The 20,586-nt window shown below is 38.8% G+C and overlaps 1 long non-coding RNA gene across 1 annotated transcript; it reads left to right on the forward strand.

Moving 5' to 3' along the window:
* The first annotated feature begins 4,944 nt into the window (after nucleotides 1-4,944).
* On the forward strand, nucleotides 4,945-19,684 carry LOC123979723. Its single transcript, XR_006827313.1, has 3 exons — nucleotides 4,945-5,211; nucleotides 11,188-11,346; nucleotides 19,474-19,684. It is a non-coding gene; the product is annotated as an uncharacterized LOC123979723 (long non-coding RNA).
* The last annotated feature ends 902 nt before the right edge of the window (nucleotides 19,685-20,586 follow it).

Consider the following 20,586-nt stretch of genomic DNA (forward strand, 5'->3'; position numbering starts at 1 on the left):
TGGAACCGAGTTGGTGGTCAGCGAACATCGCCTTATATTCACCTTAAGCTCCACCTTGTCCCTCCCTTCAGGTGGGCGTTACATCTTAACTCCTCCTTATCTCCTCCTTCCAGGTGGGCGTTACACCTTAACTCCACCTATAGTGTTCGCTGACCACTCCTCCCCTTTGGTGGATTTCTTATCCTCTACTGCCATCTAGTGGCCTTTTTCTTGTACTTTTTTACCAAATTAACCCTTTCATTAATGGTACAATTTCCACTTTTTAGCTATTATTACATGTAATTATTGTTACCATTTATCTCTCTTTATATTTTTTACATTACTGGATTGGAAATCCACCAATATGTTTCAACTTCAGTCCCACCGTATTTTTTTTAAAGTTATACAGGCATAGTTTGACACCATTAAAACTTAAACACTTACAATCGTATTTTTTAAAAGAATTAATAAGGAGTAACATATTCAATACATGGATAACGTGATTCAATGAACAAGTACATAATTCAACAACGCCAACCATGAGGGTGCTTTGTCTCATACAAGTTTAGTTTCGGCAGCGCAAAGCTTGGTTTCATGCAGTACCTGGCCGTACCCTGCAGTACCAGGCGCCATAAATCACAACATGTCATGATCTCAGTCTTGGCTTCAGTTCGCGATGATCTCAGGCCTGGCGTACGTGACTTACAGCAGGTGCCTTGCTTCCATTGTGTGGGTTACGGTTGGCTAGGTTTTGCCTGCGCGGCCTGAGCAGCTTCTCTGCTCATGTAGGCACATTGAAAAAGCACACGTTCATAAATACACAAGAGTATAAGAATAATATATGAGTTTGAACACACTCATTAAACACTCAGTAGTTAAACACTCAGTAGTTAAACTTCACACTAAAAGAATACTCAGTAGTTAAACTCTCAGTAGTTATAACATATTGTAAACCAACAAGGTGTATAAATATGGAACAATCTAGGAATCAGGCATTATTCAACAGGTTTTTCTACAAAACGTTTGATGGTTCTGTGATTACGCCCCAATATCTTAGCAATTAGTACTGTAGTACTGCATCCCTCTGAAAGACTTTTTACAATTTTTGACTTTTCTGAGTCAGTTAAATCTCTTTTTTTGGCCCATTTTGCCTGAGGAAAAGAAGCTGCCTAATAATTATGCACACCTGATATAGGGTGTTTTTTCTCCTTAGGCCACACCCTCCCTCATTACACAAAAACACATTACCTGAAATGCTTAAATCCAATAAGCATTCAAGTTTATACAGCTTGGAGTTGGAAATGATGATATGGTCAAAATACTCACTTGCCTAACAATTCTGCACACAGTGTATTTTCATATTCCCAACAGGTAAGCAAACTGTAAACAGAATTCTGGTAAAAGGCATTCTGATTCTGATAGCGAAACGAGCCATTTCACTCGGTGATAAACCGAGTCAAAGACGGTCAAATATATTGATTCACTGTGTTACAGCCGCCGTTTTGACCGCTGGTAAATTTTGCACGTCAGGCGACAGCGTAGCCTCTGCGTAGCCCCGTAGCCTACGCCGTCGATTTGACGCAGAAGTATAAACTAGCCTTAAGCTCTGTGATTGGTCGGCTGGGTAGCTTCACAATGCCTCCGAGCAGACCGGAAGTACCCCGTGCTTTAAAGTAACATTTACTAGCGGCCAAAACGGCGGCTGTAACACAGTTGCAACCCGAGCGAAATGACTCGTTTCGCTATTAGAATGTGATCCATTTAACCCCATTTACGTTAGTGGAGAGCTAAACCGGAAGTTAGCCAGCTCGGCCGGCAAAAGTCAACACAGTGGACGCTGTAGCGCTACTGCCGACTAGCGTTTGGGGGTGAAATTGCAGAATGACGGGCACACCTACGCACAAGTATAAATGCATGGCTATGTGCGTAGCCTACGGCGTTACATTTTTGAGGAGGTGCACGTCAGGCGACGGCGTAGCCTCTGCGTAGCCCTGTAGCCTACGCTGTCGATTTGACGAAGAAGTATAAATTGCCCTTTAGCTAGAAACTTTAACACACAGAGACATTGAATTTGACCGCAGTTCAGAGTGCTGCCGGGCTCCCGGTGATTAAAATGGCGGCTGCCGATCAAAACAATGGCTGGTTAAGCTAAAGATTATCCGGTACTTTGTATGTGAGCTAAGCTATGTTGAATCAATATGCATTAGACTTAGGTTTGTAAAACATTTTGAAAAGTAACTAGAGTTGTGTTGAGAGAAAGTTTACCGCAGCGTAGGTTGTCTGCCTTATGCAGGCCCGAGAGCTAATGTGTGTTGGTAAGCTAATGCTAATCGTGGCTAGCATGCTGATGTTACAGCCTAGATCCCACGTTATTTTGGTGCTGTCTCACACGCTAGCACTGAGGTATATTTATGGTGACGGTTGCAAGAGTTCACACAATATTTACTGTTATCACTGTTGATTTTTATTTATTTATTTGAGTACATAGAAGAGGTGAGTTTCAGTGACTGAAGCTTGTGGTATTCAGTGCTGTCATATAAGGTAATGTTAGTTGAGTATGTGTAATTCATTGGGGTGTAAAAGACGTAGTTAAAAGGTTGAGAGAAGTCCATGCTTGGGTACATGCTGGGACAATGTTACTGACATAAATGTTCATGTGTTGAATGTGTATATCGAGGTTGCCCTTCATTTGCCTGTCTAAAATCTGAGAGTCATGCTGCAGCTTCAATTATGTTTGGTTTTTGGTAAGTATAGTTGAGTACTTAACTGTGAAATTCAGGAGAAGACACACGTGAAAAGGACAGCCAAATGATACAGGAATTTATGTGCAGGGCAATTTCTGTGTTATCTATGTCATTTAAATTTTTATTAAGATGTTGTATTTGGTTATGGTGTAAAACAGTAAGGAAGTAAGTACAGAGCAGTAAAGTAGAATGAGACGTCAGTACGTGATGAGTAAGTTCAAGAATGCACACTACAGAGAGCACTCCTGATTAAAACTGCATTTTCATATTTCCAACAGAAATTAAATTGAATAAAACTCCTAGACAAATTTAATCGAGTTAGTAGCATCTAACTGCTTTCATTAGTTCTCTTCCGCCCGTGTGAGTCAAATCCTCCAATAGAACCCACATTCTCATTGTTTAACCATTGTTTATTTCTTTGATGTATATGTAACCGCATTTTATAGTCACCTTAGTTAGTTAATAAATTTACTGTAATCAAAAGAAGTGTGTGTGTATTGCCTGTCTCCAGGTCCCTGCCACGAGAATTTACCCCTTCGATATGAGATTGACTGACTGATTTAAGATAATTGAGCGATTGTTAACTAACTGATCACTAGTGAATAATTGTGTAATTGTAAGCCATACTCAGGGAATCCCGAGACCCTGGGCGAACGGAATCTTGGGTGGTGCCCCGCGAGAGATTTGTGAATTAATATTTTCTGAATATTAAAATTCATAATTTGGTATTAATTCTCATAAATTTATTAAAACAATGTAGTCATGCTACACTCACTTGTTGGGGATGTTTATGTGAATATGCAGCACATTATATGCATGTATTTGTGTGTTCCAAGGTATAGTTTAGCCTGTGTTTTGGGAAGGATAAAGGGGTAACGTTACAATAGCCATTTTAAAATAAATTACAAAGCAGTAATTATATGGATTGTATTCACTCAGAAGCATAACCATCTCTGCAGTTGCATTTCAACAGATAACACTGTTAATGCTGTCTCTCCATTCCTCCAAAGAAAAAAATCACTACTGTAAGTACAGCTAACGTAGTAATCAATGCACATTATACAACAAACGCTGCAAATATAGTCTACTGGTAATGTGTTGTAATGTCACACCTCTTCCCTCCAAAATTAAACACAAAACGGATAATACTGCTTTCCCGACTCCCCAGAAGAAATGTGTAATGAAAACATATTATGCCTTAATATTTATCCGAAAACTGCTGCAAATATAGTCCCTGAGTTTACATGATATTTAAACGTTATTAAGCAGTAACGTTTTGGGAACAGGGTCGGGTACATCAAGCTGGCGATAGCATGAAAATCACCGGACATTCTGTAAGTTTCCCTTCAATATAAAAGCAAAACTATGGCCTTAAAGTAGGGAAAAAAACACGTCATACCTTCACGTCATCAGATAAAATCTGCTTAACGGGTTTGTCCATCAATTCAGCCAGAATACCTCACAGTGGGTGTATCATATAAAGAAAAAACTTTATCCAACATTGGCCTAATTGTTAGCATTTCTTTGTAACAGTAAACACTTAGCAGATTCTAATAGGCCTATTTATAAAGAAGTTATTCCAGCAATCGAATCTCAGCATGAAATATTAATAAATAATGAAAAAGGCTAATATTAATTAATAGGCCAAGGAAAAGAAAATCACTGTAAAAACAATGCCCTTTTCATTTAGTAGACATTGGCCTAATTATTCAGTAAATATGTTATATCTACTTGGTCACTGACATGAAAAATGTAAAACAAGAGTGTGTAACATTGTCACTGTTTCTGGAATGTTAGTCCACTGAAAACCAAATAATAGATGAAGTTTATATAAACATTGACGAGGGAAACAAGGTAATTCTCTCTGTGATTACTTATCCTCACCAGAACTGCCTACCAGCAATAATAGCGCGGGAAGGTTCATTTTTGCGCGTGTGGAATAACATAATTTGCTCGTGAGCATGTGTTACACGCTCACAATTTCTGACTAAAAATAAACGCCATAGCGTACTGACAAGATGAGCCACTTTTCTGGATCCGTAATCCTTATCTGTTTCGGATCTGTTACGCCGTGCAAGTGGACTCCGATCCGGACCCGTTTTGCTGATGATCTCCACACCCTGTGATACCTCCGGTGCGGAGTCATCTTGCTATCTGTAATCTGCTAAACTGGAGGCACTGCCAGTCTGGAGGAGGGGGGGACAGAAGGGATTGACGAAACCTCCGTGCAGGTCCGTGCTACATACACAGCTTCGGCTCTTGGCTGAGAGTCGGAACGGGTTAGAGTCGGGTTTTCCCGACACGGTATGTCCACAAGCCGGGGTTTCACATACGTTGTCTGCCGTCTGGTTCTCGAATTCTACTGGAGAGTATCTGTAGGTAGAGGAGGAACAGAAGGAGCTCACCAGAAATAGGAGGGAGTTTGTTTATAACTACACTGCTGTCATTTTGACCACATAGTCCACGTCGAGGAAGTTTGAAACAGAAGGTGAGTTTACATGATATTTAAACGTTATTAAGCAGTAACGTTTTGGGAACAGGGTCGGGTACATCAAGCTGGCGATAGCATGAAAATCACCGGACATTCTGTAAGTTTCCCTTCAATATAAAAGCAAAACTATGGCCTTAAAGTAGGGAAAAAAACACGCCATGCCTTCACGTCATCAGATAAAATCTGCTTAACGGGTTTGTCCATCAATTCAGCCAGAATACCTCACAGTGGGTGTATCATATAAAGAAAAAACTTTATCCAACATTGGCCTAATTGTTAGCATTTCTTTGTAACAGTAAAAACTTAGCAGAATCTAATAAGCCTATTTATCAAGCAATCGAATCTCAGCATGAAATATTAATAAATAATGAAATAGGCTAATATTAATTAATAGGCCAAGGAAAAGAAAATGACTCTAAAAACAATGCCCTTTTCATTTAGTAGACTATTAAATGGTGGCTGTGTACGAAATTCCCTACTCCCTACTATGTAGGGAGATGAATGGAGAGCACTATATAATGAGTTCACTGGCATTATTAAAACAACACTTTCAGACACTACTCTGATCGTTATTTACGTCATTGCTGTCGGACAATCATTTTTTTCTATAATTACAATGCATGATGGTTTATAGCCTACGGCTTGGTAAGTGACCATTGTACACTACTTTTCAAAATGCATTCTGAGATACATTGAGTTGGACTATATTGGGTATAATAATTATCACTATACATTCAGACAGCACTACAAAATGACGAGCTCACTATATAGTCCACTATATAGTGGGTGATTTCAGACACAACCACTGTCTTATGGTAGGAGTCAATGTTCAGCATGGAACAGTTAGAAAAATTGTTTATATGCTAAAGTAATTTAAATTTTTTATTAATACGATTAGTAATTCATCAACCACACTTACATTCACTGTAGACAGCCAACAGCTATCCTATTTAACCTATTGCAGAAATATTAGGCTATGTAAAGACCAACATAAGAGTTGTTTTGTTTTGAAAGCTGTGGCTGGAAGTCGTTTCATGTCATAGAGGTTTGCATTAGGACACACTGTAGGACTTACATGCAACCTAGAAATAAATTATTATTGTCTTTGACTTAAAAAAACCCCTAGTCAGTTCAATATTATTTGTCACTGGCTTGTGTCTTCTGTAAACCCAGTCACATGTTCTCAAGTACACAGAGCACTTGTCAGCTTATTGTCCAGGCATTTGGTCCAACACTTCAGAGTAATCTTGTTTGACTGATCCTGTATCATTAATCTGGCCTGACTGGGCCAGGTTAAATAGTACACCAGGTAACTGGATGAGTGTATGAGAATACAGCCATAGGAATGGATCAGTAGGATTTGTCACTGAGAAAAATCTTATTTTAGTTTTTTTAAATTCTGCCCATTGAAGTGTACAAACAGTTAATATACTGTTTCAAAAGCATTTGTTAAATATGTGAATACTTCTCCACAATGAAGCATTCGTTTTACATTTATAAATCTATAAAATTATTTTGAGAGATATTTTTGTTTTAAGTCAGAAACAACAAGTAACTGTCAAAAATGGAAAAAAGTCACATTTAAATGAAAACATTGTTGAAAAAAAATATCCATTAAGCAGGGTATACTGTTGTTTTAGTTACTTTAAAGAGTATGTAGACTACTATTGAAATATATTTCAAAATACTTTATTATTTAAACAGTCTGGAAATAACATAATTATAATTATTATAAATATTTACAAAAAGTTATTTGTGGTCAAAATCTAAGGTAAGTTTTCAACTGATTTTTGATCTAGTGAGCAGAAATGCAATATAAGATCCATAACAATGTTTTTAGTGGTGTATAAAGACCATACATAATGAGAATACATATCTACATGGCGCCGCTGACATGTTTCTACTGTAGCACAAAACGAACAAACAGCGCTACAGATTGCAGTTCGTAACTACGTTCTTCTTCTTGAAGAATTCTGGCAGTGTAGACACTCATCACTGTGCTGATTTTGTTTGTTTGAAAAAGAAGATAATATAATAATAATAATATACAGCAGGGTTCAGCAAATAATTTTTGCGTTGGAGCAATTTTTTTGATCCTTTAGAAGGTGGGTGAGACTTTAAGGCATAATATTTGAACTAAATATTATTATTCCCATGTAAGGGAAATATTTTTCCCTTTTCACAAATTAATTATGAAGTGACCATTTCACATGCTCACAATAAAACATGCAATGTTGCAATGTGTGTGTTCAATTCAATTCAATTCAATTTTATTTATATAGCGCCAAATCAGTTATCTCACAGCGCATCTCACAGCGCTTTTCATAAAAGAGCAGGTCTAGACCGTACTCTATGATGCTATTTACAGAAGCCCAACAGTTCCCACCAAGAGCAAGCACTAGGCGACAGAGGCAAGGAAAAACTTCCTTTTTAGTGTGTTCCATTGTTTGATGCATCCCTAGGTTGATGGACGTGGGTCCATCAAATTATTTAATTATTTTTATTTTCGCCACTTTCACAGCGCTTTTACACTACATCTTTCACTAGTCACACATTCATACACTGAGCTTAAGTGCTCAAACTGAAAGTAACATTCACACTCACTCATACACTGGCGGAATAGCCGCCAGGGGCAATTCGGGGTTCAGTATCTTGCCCAAGGACACTTTGACACGCAACCAGGGGGAGACAGGGATAGAACCGCCGACCCTCCGATTAACGGCCCAACCGCTACCTCCTGATCCACAGTCGCTCCTATATAAACTTCATCTATTATTTGGTTTTCAGTGGACTAACATTGCAGAAACAGTGACAATGTTACACACTCTTGTTTTACATTTTTCATGTTATCTGTCAGTGACCAAGTAGATATAACATATTTACTGAATAATTAAGTAAATATAATTTCTTAATATATCTAGCTAAAGAAACCAAATTTCTGCTATCTCAGAAGACAACACCTTTTTTCCTGCGTCAGCCACCGTAGCTATCCTACGATCTTTGAAAGGGGGGTCGGGGCGGTAGACTAGACAGTTGGTTGTTCAATTCACAACCTCAGTACTAGATGCCACTAAATCTTACACACTTAACCTTTAATCCCTTTACACCAATTGTCGTGAATTTGCCTCACAACTCTTCCTTTCAGATTGCAGCCGAGATGACATATTCCCCTGATGCCTGTGCATATTCGATACGTACCTAGGAACTTTTTGCAAGCACTGGTTTCTCGTTTATGCCTGTTGTTGCTAATTTGCATTATACCTTAATTTATATATTTTCTATGTTCTATAGACAAATTAACAATCTCCACTTAATTTAACATCAGCTTCAAAGAAAATGAAAACAAATATTATACATTTTCTTATATAATTGACCCTTCGCTAAGCCCCACCCCCCTTAGTTGCTGTTGCTAAGTCCGACAAACTGTCGGCACTGCCACTGTCTATTACTGCACTCCCTGGAGAAATAGTAGACACTGTTGCAGTTGCATTATACATTTGACGGTTGTATTCAGGCTGTCAAACTGACTCAAATTGACTCAAACGGATGTGAAAGAAGTCACTCTGGTTAGTGCCCCAGGAACAGTGTTTGACCATATCTTGGAAAAATCAGCAAAAAAAAAGCATTCGAGTCAATGGAGTGCATCCATGAAAGTGTCGGACCTCAGTTAGAGTGAGTCCTGTACTGCGCTGTGATTGATCAGCTTTGTATTCAGGGCGTGGCTTAGCGAAGGGTCAATTGTAAATAAATTTAGGCATCAAGGGGTTAAAAGTTGGTTTACAACCAAGGCAAATAAGTTTTTGTTGGGTGACACTGATCAATCACAAAACTTATCAGAGAAATGTGAAATCTTAATTCACCAAGTAATACAAGTAATATGCTAATTCAATGAACCGAATCACTCTCCAATCACATGAACTATGAAATGTCTAAACTATGCCAAAAAGGTACATTTATGTTTGTGTCAGTAAAAATGTTTTATATCTAGGATTTTATGGCAATGCTCGAACGTCTGTTTTACAAGCGACCAGATGTCAGTGAGTTGGAAGCCTCAAAGCTTCATAAGGCTTTATCTGCCCATCACTTGTGCTGTAAATCAAACTCTGGTGTGGAGCAAACAGAAGCTGCCACAAGACATATGTAATTTTGACATGAATGCAACAGATAAACTACTACTACTATTACATTTACATGATCCATGTGCAGAACTAAAGGGAAACTATGCTATTGCTATTTTTATTGTTTGATTCGGATAAAGAAATCCAACTATAGATGTGAATCAAACATTTAAGTGTTTTATTCCTATTAGTTTGTCAGTATAGAGCCCCTTAATCCCCAAATGTTTTTTGAAACTCAAATGAAACTCGCAGTTTACTGTTGAGATTCAAAGCTGTGAATCTCAAACGATGGGGCCATATAAAAATGAAGAGCGTGTAGTTTGGGGTGCTGGACCTGGGGAGCCTTTAAAGCTGCTTGCACACTGCTCTGTCCGCACCCAACTAACACCAACATTGTAAAGCTGGCAGTAGTTTGTTTTAGGATTATAATGTTCAGAAAACCAACTATCAGTTCCACATTGCCCAGACAGCAACTGACCAGACAGAATTTTGTTGCCTGTTTTTTCTTATTAAAGTCACAAGGTCAAGGCTGCAATCACTTTGGCAGGTGGAAAACTACTTGTTACTTGGTGTATTGGCCCTTTAAAGGTATTTCATCAGGTTGAAAGGACTGGGTGAGCTATAATCAGCGATAACTCAAATGAGTGTTAGCTCATGACTAAATGGTTTAGATAGAATGTGCTATTGTGTCTGCGACAGCAGACAGCAGAAGCTAAAATCAGAAGAATGTAAAAAACTTTATTACTGTTGCAAACAACAGCTACAACGTCTTAAAAGAGAGGTAAAAAGAGAAAACAACTGAGCAGAACTCATCCCTTGAGTTAAGTCTATGTTCATTAAACATAAGATCAATGTTGGAAAAGTTACTTCCACTGCAGCTTGTGCTTGCAATGGACGAAGTGGGAATGGCATACCCTTGGGGACATTACGAGTGCACTTCCGGGACTGACCTGTAGTGAGGTGCATCCAATGGCAGCTCTTGGTCAGAGTAGCAAAGTGTGGATGACCCCTAAGGTCAATATTCAACAATTATATTGTTTGGTGGAAGAGCCTTAGGAGCTGTTGTATACATATACACACGTATATACTGTATATAGACACATACAGCATATATACATAAACACATGAAGTATGGTAGTGTGTATGTGTATACAGGTGCTGGTCATATAATTAGAATATCATCAAAAAGTTGATTTATTTCAGTAAGACCGAGTAATTCCATTCAAAAAGTGAAAGTGGAATTACTGAAATAAATCTACTTTTTGATGATATTCTTATTATATGACCAGCACCTGTATATAATATAATATATATATACATAGAATAGTATGCATTACCTAATTTTGTGCCGAAGCTAGCTCTGGGGCCTTTGCGTTTAAGCCTTTTGTACTCCTGCACGTCCTGCATGTGCTCCGTCACCTCCGCATACAATCCGATTCCCCCCTCCCTCCTCGCTTCCTGGGACTGTTTGTGGCTTTGTGCAGTAGATTTCATCTTCTTTAAATAATGCATAATGTCTTTGTGATAAGATGTTTTTTCCCCTTATTTACCACCCATCATCCACATGCTGTACCTCTGTAAAGCTGTCTCCCTCCCCTCCTGATGCTGTTCATAATTTTGATATCCTTATGATACTTCAAAATTTTTGAGCTGCCAAATACTTAATGAGTAATACTAATTTTGTAAATAATCAAGTAGCACTTTCACAGTGTGCTCTAACAAAACATTGCATATTACAGTCATGTGTGGGAATGTGGGAGTAAATTCCAAAACAGAGCTGGAAAGGGAGTTTAGAACGAATTATCTAGGGTAGAGGATATAAACTGTACCCTAACTACTCTTGTTTTCCTTTAAGTGTAAGCGGGTGAGAGCCAATCATGTGACACCGAAGCTCCTGTGCTAGCAACACTAACAGTCCCCTGGTGCTTCATGCTCCCAGTCTGGGCACAGTCACACCAAAACTCCATAAATCACAACAAATTGAGGCAGAGCAGCCAGAGGACATCAGATAAAGGTAAACCAAAAAATATTTTCACCACAAAATGTGATCCAGTTTTACCAAAATCATTGAATAAAGTGGTTGTGTTTTTGTACAGTAATCAGTGAAGCCCAGCCACTTTCTCGCCTTTTCCATTTTTATCCACAAGTTGACGACCCACATGCACAATGCAGATGTTCACACAAAAACATGAAGAGGGACAACTTCTGAGCTGAGATAAACTGCAGAGATGCCTCTTGCGGAGGTCCGCTATAATGTCTGCATCCAGGTCTCCACCCACTAAACGCTTCTTAATTTTCTGCAACAATTCCTGCCTTTTCTGCACCAATTTATAGTGGAAATATGTTTATTTATGTAAAGGGAAACGCATTCAGGTGACAATTCCTGTGTGTTACGATTTTAGGGCGGCACAGTGGCTAGCACTGTTGCCTTTCTGTGTGGAGTTTGTATGTTCTCCCCGTGTCTGCGTGGGTTCTCTCCAGCTTCTACGGCTTCCTCGCACCGTCCAAAGACATGCGGACTAGGTTAATTGGTGACCCTAAATTGGCCTTAGGTGTGAGTGTGACTGGTTGTTTGTGTGTGGCCCTGCAATGGATTGGCGACATGTCCAGGGTGTACCCCTCCTTTCACCCGATGTCAGCTGGGAATGGCTCCAGCCCCCTGCAACCCTGTACACAAGATAAGCGGTTGACGATGGATTAATGGAGTTTTGTTTGTGTTTGGTGTTTCTTTCACTGGAACACTGTGCCTCCAGTGTTCTTGTTTAACTCATCAATTGTCTATATTGTTTCACCTGTGTTTACCCTTCCTGGTGTGTTTAGTTGGGCTATGTCACTCATTGCATGTCGCATGCAACGCATCGCATTGCATCATTCATTGTTTCATTCCGGTTCATGGCCAAGGAACAGGGGATGAAACAACTGTTTTGTCCTTTGTTCCTTTGATTATGCCTTGTGTTTTTAGGGGTCCAAGGCCGAGGGGCCATACATATGGACAGAATAGTTTTAGTTTTGGTATTTTTATTAAAATTTTTTGTACTTTACAAATAACACTTACGGCCTACACTTGTGTTGTGCATGTCGCCATATTTACTTTGCAACGACTTCCAGTCTGTTTTCTGCCGCCACAGTGGCTTTAAAATCGTGTGTTACTTTGAGTAACAGTTTAGTACATCACATATTTACAAACCTTATATCCACGCATTCCCTGAATTGAGCTTCATCACGAGATATAGGCCACAGCCATTTCGGTCTATACTTTTTTCTCGCAAAATGTGCAAAACCTATTTTTTTTAACTCCTCCTCGACGGAGAGTCAGATCTGCATGTAGAATTTATGGACCCTCGCTATCAAAAGTTATTTAAAGAATTGTGTTGTGAATTGTGATTCCAAAAAATTCGCACATTATAAAGGACCAATTTCCTGTAGGTCATGGTCAAAAGAGAAAGTGATGTCATAAATCCTCATAGTTCAATTTTTTCTGCCCGTGGGACTGTAGGTTTGACTTCCAACAACTTATTTACAGCTTGCGCAGGTCTGCTTGAAACCCGCTGATACTACTACTCAGTTGTCCAGTTAACCAGATATTTTGTTCCCCAGTTCTACTGAGATTCAGCTGTCTAGCCCCTCAAAGAGTTACCGAAAATGAGCTACCCAGCTTCCCTACTCGTCACTGAACTGAAGCTGTCTAGTTTTTCAGTGACGTTGTTGCCTGGATGTTCAGATTGAGCTAGCTAGCTTTCCAGAGACACTGCTGTCCAGTTCAATTAACATTTGGCTGATTAGCATCCCACAGGCTCAGCTACTCAAAGTTTAAGACACTTTGTTCCCCAGTCTTAGCTGTTTTTCACTACTTAAACTCTGTCTACCAGAACCCCTGTAACTTTGCCTTCGTGAGAAAGGAAATTCAGAAATTCTGCTGGCTAGCAACCCAGACACTATGTTGTACCATACCAAGGAGGTACCTGCTGTGCTGAGATTGTCAGTCTCTGGTTTTCTGTGTCCAGTCGGCAAAATGGCCGACACTTGCTCGTTGACTCCAGTCCAGTTTGCAAACCAGCCAAGTCCTGCTCCTCGAGTCCGGTCAGCAGGTCGGCCGACTCCTACAGCTTAAGTTCAGTGGGCGGCTTTTCTGGCCCCTGCACCTTGTGTCCAGTCGGTGGTTTGTCCAACTAACGACCCTGTTAAAGTGCAGCTAATCCCAGTCCAAAACAACGGTTTCCCATCAGCCGAATTTAACAGTAAATTTCTGCTCATGTTCTAAACTTTCTTCACATTCAGAAAGAAGACACAAATGTTAACTTCAGCACCTTCGATAAAGTTCAACCCACAGACGCTTGACAGGGAAGCATCCTGGAGCAGAGAGACAGTCCCAAACAGAGCAAATGTGTCACTAAGTGAGGGGGGACAGTGTGACAGGTTTGCCATGTTATTGTGTGGCGGACTGTTAACCGTTGATGGACACTGATGGACAACAGTGGCTATATTTAAATGTTTTGACTAAAATTATTGGTAGGGACAGTTCAGTAGTCACTGACAAGCCCTGAACCAACGCATGCTTTCTGTCTCTCTTCTCTCGTGCTCACTCAAAATGCAGGCATGCTGTGGAGTAATGTTCGACCTGCTGCTTGGGCAGAGGACCCAATGATATATTATTTTCACACAGTCTGTGTACTCATTTACACATGTGTACTGGCCATAGGTGGCTGCCTCCCTGAACATATTCAAGTCTGTGCATTCAAAGCAGTGTTAAAAAAAAGCAGTGCATAACAGAAAAGTGTTCTGAGTTGCGGGAAGGGGACAGCCTTGTATGCACTACGGATATTAGTGTATACCAAATCCACCATGCTATTCCCCCTTGTAGCAAAGTCCACATGCTGGTAGAACTGTTATTATGTTGCCATAGCAGCCAAATTTATAACCTTTCTAGCCTTAGCTCAGTCTCTTATAACACAACATGACTCTCAATTAGACTTATTCCAAGCTTTTTATACACTCTATTACGGGCCCGCACTGCCTCATTACAAACCTTATTCCAGCATGGAATTATTTTATTCTTTTTCTCATACCCTTTTATTGACTTTGACTTGAATTGACTTTTCAGATGCTCTTCTCACTACATTACAGAAGGATCTACGCCACTCTTCTACACTCCTTACTCATACCATCTCCTAAATCTGCAGAGAGTTGTCTCCTTTCTCCACCTGCAAAACTCTACCAAAGCTTAAAATGGGAAAGTGATCACTCCACATAATATAGCGATCCATAAAATCCCATTCCCCTCACCTATCTTTCTAATCTATTCATAACAGACTCTCATTGCCAATCTGAAATCTTGTCAGCCTTCCTCATCACAAGCTGAATGAAGGATTTATTCAGAAGATTTTCTATTAATGCACCATTTTTACCCTATAAAGGATTATGTGCATTAAAATCTTCTACACACAACTCTGGAGACTGCACTTAGTCCATTATTCCATCTAACTTCACCATATCCGACCGACAAGGGTTGTAAAAATGTATCAATGAGAATATTCCTGTTGATCACACACACAGAAGTTTGGATATTATATTTACTCTCATGTACTAGATTACTTCTCCTACAAATGCTGTACATTCACCCCCAGAAGTATTTTGATATTTCCTTATACAGGTGCTGGTCATATAATTAGAATATCATCAAAAAGTTGATTTATTTCAGTAATTCCATTCAAAAAGTGAAACTTGGATATTATATTCATTCATTACACAAAGACTGATATATTTCAAATGTTTATTTCATTTAATTGTGATGATTAAAACTGAAAACTAATGAAAATCCCAAATTCAGTATCTCTGAAAATTAGAATATTACTTCAGACCAATACGAAAAAAGGATTTTTAGATTTTTTTTGTAAGCATCCACCTACCTCTATCATCATCATCTTCCATTCGGTCCCCATTATTCTTTCCCCTTCTGTCTCTTGAGAACACTTAGCTGTGGAGGGGAGCTGGTTCAAACCCTCCATCATAAGGGTCCTCTCAGCACCCTTCCCTACACTTCTTACTACATCTGAATTATTTTTGTCTACTTCATGTTGCACAACACTTCAACAATTAAAAGCCAGTAAATTAAACCTACTCACCACCACTCAATCTTCTGTTACGTTCTTTTCTACTCATTCCATCAGCCTCACCACATTTTGCAACCTTTTTAGTAGCCTTGATGTAACTATCCCTTTATTTATCTCCCTATATTGCTGCACCCTCATAACTATTATGTTGGTTGGACTCATGATTTCCAGCAATGTACCCACCACCACAGGAACCACAAACAATCACCCTTTCTTTATCAGAAATCTCTGCTGCTTGCAGAATTCCTCTGCAAGCAGCTTCAAAATGGCCATGCCTCTGGCATTTAAAACACCTCAAAGGTGGCCTCCGATATGGATAAATTTAATAGACAAGCGCCTTAGCGGTCTCACTCTGTGAAGACCGTTAAAAGTTAGCACCACAGTTGTTTAGCTCCATCCCAAAAACTTCTATTCAAGAAGCCGACCAGTTCTTCCCTGAAAATTTCAAGCGGAACTCCATCAACTCTTCCATGCCAACCTACCTGGGACAAATCCTTCCACTTGCCTACTCCCTGTGCCAACTGAGCAACATACTTACAAAATACAAGCAGCTTTTCACCTGCCAAAATCCTCACAATTTCACCCAACTCTTCCCTCAAAGCCCCAGCTAGCTGAAAAGGGTTAAAAGAACTAAACCCAGATTTTGCTTCCTTCAGCTTAAAGATAACTGTATATTCTTCTTTTTTAAATTTATTTATTTATTTTTATTAGATAACTCAACACGTAACAGGTGACATACATAACAGACACAACAGTACTTGGTGAAAATACACAAAAACAGAAACGAGAAACAACTGTCCACAGACATAACAGCATGATAGATGTGTAAGGCAATTTGTGTATGGGTGTGTGTGCGTTTGTGTGTGTGTATGTTAAAGAGGTGGAAAAATGGAGGTGGTGTGGGGGAAACTGAGTTGGGAAGTATATAGATTAAATGCTTTGAAAAAAAATAAAAAGAAAGAAATTTACTAGAAAAAGAAAATCAAAAATAACAGCATGAAGAAAAAAAAATATATATTAAAAATAATAATAAAATTTAATTGAATAAAACATCTCTTTCTGCCTCCCTTGTCCTCCCTCCTTCGTCCTCTCTCCTCTGACCCCCCTACCCCGAGTTTATTTGAGTTTTTTTTTTACCACATCAGCCTAGGGAGGGAGCTGACTGCTGAAGGGCATCACCCGCTGGTCGCCCCACACCTGAAACAACCCCCAGACTCAGTCGGAGTGGATCTGTTCCTGTGCTGAATGTTTATTTATTTGTCAATATTATTATTTTTATTTTTTATTTCTATAATTTTTCTTAAAGTTTATTCCCTGGTGAGAGGAGGGAGAGTGAGAGTAGAAGTATCTATCAGGGGGGCTTGAGAAAGTAAGGCAGAAATTGAAAAGTAAATAATTAAATTTAAAAAAATAAAATAATAATTATAACTAAAATAAATAAAACAAAACAAACACTTAAGCAAAATAAAAATGATTAAATAATTAACCGAATAACCGAATAGTGAATAGTGCAAGTATCATTGTTATTGATAATAGTGTTAATTATACAATTTACTTAATATCGGCACCAACCAGGATAAAAAACTATGACAATAAAAGATTCTAATATAGATAATAAGGACAGCAACAAGAACAATAACAGCAGTCTATACAGAAATAAATATAGTATGATATTAATAATATTAACTATAATGTTATTCATAATAATTTAATATTTTAATAGGGTATCAGTTTTCTTTCTTTTTAGTTTGGTCCTTGCCCCTGCTTGCTAATCCATTCCTGCTGCTCTTATTATTGTTATGGCTGCCATCCCCTGTATGTATAACATATACCCCTTTAATAAACAACAACAATAACAACAAAAATGATTTAGTTGGAGTCTATTAGTGGTATAATAGTATGATAATAGTTATGTAAAATGAGTGTAAAATAAGAGAGAGAGAAAAAAAGGAGAATATAGCCTACTATTTAGATACAGAGTGTTGTATTTTTTAGGAAATAGATGTTATAGGAGAGGTCTGTGGATATGCACCAGGCCTTAATCTTGGGGTAGATTTGGGTTAAAGAAAGTTAAGAATGTATCCCAGGTTTGATTAAAAGCTGATATTTTGCTTGTTTTGTGAGCAGTTATTTTTTCTAGCGAAACATATTCTTTAAGTAAATTATTGGTAGAGTACTTTGTGTAGTGTAGTGCCAGTAGTCATAGTGATGGGGAGAATGAGATTCTGCAGCCCAAGATATGGGAAAGTTTGTTAGTTACTGCTGTCCAAAGAGAGTAAACTGGTTGGCAGGTCCAAGTGCAATGGAGATAATTGTCTGTTAAACCTAAGGTGCATTGAGAACAGATATTGGTATCGACCAGTCCCATTTCAAACATTTTGTATTGAGTGAGGTGTATTCTTTGGATAGTTTTGTATTGTATGAGTTGCAAGTTTGTGTTGGTGGTCACAGAGAAGATATTATTTCAGATTTGTGTCCAGACCTCAGGGTTGAGAGAGACTGCTAAATCGTTATCCCATTTTGAAATTGGAAGTGTTGCGGAGGTATCTGTACTGTATATGAGTTTATAGAGTTTGGAGATAATATTTTTTGGATCTGTGATTTTTAATATCTCATCACTTAATTTGGGTGGTTGTAATGTGTTATTGGTAATGTTAATTCTGGATTTAATTAAGGATTTTAATTGTTGATAGTGGATTGATTGATATAAGTTTGTTAACTTTATATTCTTCTGACTTTTTGTCGTCCTATTGTCATTATCTTTACGATTCCCTGTTGACATCCTTCTGACTCAAGAATTTGAATTATTTCTCATTTTCCTGTTTTTCCCACTACTTTTGTCCCAACTTCATTACTATATTGGATAAGGATGAAGGTGCCCCCCACCTTAGTACAAGTCCTTAGTCCTTAGTAGTAGTACAACTTGTAATGGCTGAAACCCTATCACCACGCTACATGAGGCATGCCAGTCCTTGGTGGAGGAGACAAACAATGTTGCCAGATCTTGCAAGAGAAACAAGCAACCAGGGGCACGATCTATCTGAAAATGGTGTGCAGTGTTTAGCTTCTGTTTCTGCCACGACTACCAATTTCTAAAGTCACTACAAAGGGACTTTACAGGAAAAAAAGCCCAAATTTGCTTTTAATAATTTAAGGACTTGACATTTGTGGAGACAAAGCTCAAAATACCACAAGTAATAACCCACTCACTGTCAGATTAAATTACAGGTCCAGGCAGACCAACTGCCCCACAAAGTCAATTCCAACTGGCTACAATAAGAAGAAGGAGGCAAGAAGAAATAAACACACATGTTGCAATAACTCATTCATCTTTTTTTTTTTTTGCGATTGGGGGCCTATCTGCGGGGTTAGTTGGTGAAGCAGCAACTGTTCAATAAGGGTCAGAAGTACAGACTGAGGTGGGATGCGGATGAATTTTTGGCTGACTAGCAGGAGTATGTGCTTGTCCTGGCTGATGATCTAGCATCTCCTCTACTGACAAACATAAGTATAGCCCCTGTCAGTTAAAGGTAACAATACTTGCAAAATATTAATTTAACAGCTCCATCAAACTGCCCTTCCAGGTTTTCTTCAATAAAATTTAAAAAATTCTCTTTATACTATGACTTGACTGAATATGATGCTTATTATCTACTGAGATGTACATCCATTGCCCAGTCTGTCCCGCTAATGAACATTTTATAGTATATAAAATGTACTATATAGTCAATAGTAAATAGTGAATGTCAGTTCATTGCTTTCCATCTTACATTACTCCAGAGTTGTACCTAAATCTTGACTAAGGAGACCTATTATACTGCATTTGCCCTATATTGTAGTTCTGTGACTCCTCTATGGCAGCTTTGCATGATTCAAAGTTAAAAGAATTTTCTGTGTTATACTGGCTCTTCATGTTGGCCTTCATTTCAGCCTCTGTCTGAAACAAGCTGTAGATGCCCCTGTCTCTTAAAGGCCCCCCCTCTCAAAGCCCACTGTCTTCTGATTGGCCATTGTCTTATGTGTTTTTACAGGTTGCCACAGGGATGGGGCTCCATCTTCATTTGTGGGAGTGGCTGGAGCAAATTACCACATATGGAAATCCAGCTCGGAATGAAAGCATACCGAGCCTTTAGTAGAATAAAACGTTCAAAACAGAGCGTTCAGAATAGGGGGATATTTGAGGTTTTGGCTGACGGATTTCTTTTAAATAATTTGACCTCATTATTTGAAGCTTTGATCATGTTTAACATGAACATCATAGTAACATTATAGAAATGCCAGAAAATATGAAAAAGCATAATAGGTCACCTTTAAAATGACATTTGCCTATGAGGAGTGCCATCACATCCATGTATTGACTGGTTCTAACAGAAGTTGCTGCTGGAATGTGCAAATTTCATTTTGTGCAGGCACATCTGAACCCATGTTCACGTGCAACACGGTTATTGTTTCCGAGTTGCAGATTGATGTTGCCCATTTGCATTTATCAAAAGTAATAAAAAGTTGTATTTCACTCTAACACTGGTCAGGCACAAAGTCTGGTAAGTTACCAAAACACAGACAGACCAAGAAACGAACTGCCCAGGTAGTTCAGCTTAAGGAGATTCATTGCAAGCCAGCACAAATGTAACGTAACTTTACTATTATTTGCTGACATCAGACTTTGAGAGGAGAGAGCAAGTATGCCTGACTACTGTTCCCACAATTCACTCTCACTGAGTATTTTTTTCTTCACGTGCCCAAAGGAATAGTTTCCTCTTTATCCTTTCATCAAAGTTGTAAACACTAACACTTACTTTGACACGAAGGTGAGGCGGGGGCTTGCTTAATTTGCGGGGGTCCTTCGTAAACAGATGGTCCGGCTCTGTGTACACATAAATTGTTATGGCGTGTAGGAGATGGCATGCATGTTGGTGCGGGGACCATGCTGAGATCATAAGACGTAAGGAAAGGAGTAAGAGTAATAAGCAGGAATGGACAATGATGATGACATAAATTGATAAATAATTTTAAATATAAATTTGAGGGAGAGGAGGAGGAGGCTGCCGAGGAGCAGCTGGTACTGCACTCCTTAACAAAGGCACCACTTAACCGATTAGAGGCTTTACTTCTAAATTTAGAACTGCCTCCTTCTGCACATACAC

This window comes from Micropterus dolomieu, linkage group LG12 (assembly GCF_021292245.1).
Source record: "Micropterus dolomieu isolate WLL.071019.BEF.003 ecotype Adirondacks linkage group LG12, ASM2129224v1, whole genome shotgun sequence".
In the NCBI taxonomy this organism is placed as follows: Eukaryota; Metazoa; Chordata; class Actinopteri; order Centrarchiformes; family Centrarchidae; genus Micropterus; species Micropterus dolomieu.